General features: G+C 38.5%; 1 protein-coding gene across 4 annotated transcripts in view; it reads right to left on the bottom strand.

The window, feature by feature from the left end:
* Nlrc3 (NLR family CARD domain containing 3) overlaps positions 1-2,488 on the bottom strand; it is a 48,107-nt gene that overhangs the window by 21,063 nt on the left and 24,556 nt on the right. For all 4 annotated transcript variants that reach the window (XM_023711551.1, XM_023711550.1, XM_023711552.1 and 1 more), the window contains exon 2: positions 332-408. The gene's annotated coding sequence lies outside the window, so the exon portion shown is untranslated. The remainder of the gene's footprint in view (positions 1-331; positions 409-2,488) is intronic.

Below are 2,488 nucleotides of genomic sequence, written 5' to 3'. Positions count from 1 at the left end.
GGAAGAAGAAGAGGAGGAGGAGGAGGAAGAAGAGGAAGAGGAAGAGGAAGAAAGAGTGAAAAGGGAGGGCAGCTGGCTCTCAGGGGAGTGGCACAGTGGCTTCTTTGTTTTCCTGGGGCTCCCTGGAAGCATGGGAGTCCCATCTGTTTGCTGCTGGGGCTAGTGATGCAGAGATGCCAAGGGGGAAGCCATGCCACACCCCACCCACGCACACCCCTCGCCTCCTTGGTGTCACGGGTGGCTGCCCCATCTGCACCCCTCCACCCACTACCCATGGCCGAGGTGGATCCTGAGAACCTCAAGCCTAATGCCACCATCCACCCCTCCTTACCATGCACAGGGACCACTGCTGTCCCTCCAGCAGGGCTCCAAGGACTTAGGGGTGGGAGTCAGCTACTTGTCATGGTTCTAGGAGGAAAAACATAGTGTGGGGTCAGCCGAGACACAGCCCACTGTTCCTGGGACAGCTCCCCGTGAAAACTAATCCAAGTGCAGGCAGAACCAATATAATGAAAATGGCTGTACTTCTAAAACTGCTGTGCAAAACAGAAGACCCAATGCATTTATGGGCTACTGGACTCTTTTAGAATATTTTGCTGAGTTTACACACCTATAATATTCAATAACGGAACTTAGAAAAAATGGGGTATACCTATGAATGTCCATTTTGTATCTGTGTATTCAAAGTGGTTGGGATAGATATATAGTTGCATTCTCTTAATGAATAGAATGATTTGTTCTAATGGTGTTTGTAAATAGGATCACAAGTCCGCATCTTGTACAGCAATTAACCACTAAGAAGAATATATGCAGTGTAATATTTGTTGAAACTGTACTTCCAATTTGATTTGAAACTGTCTCATTGCTATCTGTTTATCAATAAAACTTTGAAAAAAAAAAAAAAAGAAACTGTCCTACTAATCAGTTTTGAAACTGTCTCATTGCTATTTCTCAATAAATTTATTTTTTAAAAAAAATAAATAAAACAAAACTGTTGTGCAGATTTAATGTAGTGTGAATCACAATACCAAGCGAATTCCTCACAGACCTAGAGAAAATAATCCTAAAATTCTCATGACCTGGAATGGCAAAAGCAATTCTGAGCAATAAAGGCAAGCCAGGGGCATCATAATTCCTTGACTTGAAATTATACTACAAGGGGCTGGGGAGATGGCTCTGTAGAATAAGTGCTTCCCTGGCAAGCACAAGGGCCTGAGTTCAATCCCCGGTTCCACCAAAAAAAAAGAAATTATACTACAAAGCTGTTGTGATAAAAACCACATGGTACTGGAAAAAACCCAACAACAACAGAAAAACAGACCCAAGGATCAATGGAAGAGAATAGAAGATGAAGAAACAGCACCAAGCACACTCAGCAACCTTATCATTTATAAGGGGGTTAAACACCTTCACGGAAGGAAAGATAGTCTCTTTAATAAATTATGTGGGGAAAACTCACTCTCTACTTGTCAAAGAATAAACCTAGATCTATATCTTTCACCATGCACTAAATTAAAATTGAAATGCATCAAAGATTGAAGTATTAAAACAGGAACACTTAATCTACTGGAAGATAGAATAGGTAAAACTCTTAAAAACATAAGTATGGACAAAGACTTTATGAACAAAACCTCAACTGTACAAGAAATCTTACAAAGAATCAAAAAAATGGATCACATTAAATTAAAAAGCTTCTGGCTGAACTTTTTAATGGTGGTTCACATATGTAATTCCAGCATTCGGGAGGCTGAGGCAAGAGAAGCCCTTGAGCTCAAGACCAATGAAACCCTAACTCAATAATAATAATAATAATTTTAATTGAAATAAATCAGACATGTAAGTTTAAATATCACATTATTGCTCTTATGTGATAAACCCAAAGTGTAAATAAGGAGTATACAGTGCAAATGGAAATAGATATCAGGAAGTAAGAAGATCTTGTTCAAATGGGAAGAGGAATAGGGTGAGGGAGGAGAAGGGGAAAGAAGAAAAATGGATTTAAAAAAAATAATTGAAAGGAAGAAATGCAAACATAGATTTTGTAAATGGGAAGGAGGAGGGTTGAAGTAAGGGGAATGGAAAAAAAGTATTAAGGTATATTAATTCCCCATGATGAATGTGATCATTATGTGTGGCAAACAGGTGTTAATAAACAAATAATTTAATTTTTAAATGATCCAAGTGGCTGGGAATGGTGAGACAGACCTGCAATCCTCAGACCTGGGAGGCTGAGGGCAAAAAAGTCACAATTTTTAGCACAACCTGGGCTATTTAGTGAGATCCTGTCTCAAAATAAAAAATAAAAAAAGATCTGGGGATATAGCTCAATGTGAAGATCCTGGTTTCAACTGCTAGTACAAAAAGCAAAAAGAATAGATAAAAACCAGGGTGAGATCACTCTCCTTTAACTTCTGCAAAATCCTGCGGCTCTTCTTGCTTTAATTCTTTTATTTACTTTTTATTTATTTATTTATTTATTTATTTATTT

Source organism: Octodon degus, unplaced genomic scaffold (assembly GCF_000260255.1).
Source record: "Octodon degus isolate 3935 unplaced genomic scaffold, OctDeg1.0 scaffold00021, whole genome shotgun sequence".
Classification (NCBI taxonomy): Eukaryota; Metazoa; Chordata; class Mammalia; order Rodentia; family Octodontidae; genus Octodon; species Octodon degus.
Note: the sequence above shows the minus strand (reverse complement) of the source record. Positions and strands in the feature narration are given on the sequence as shown.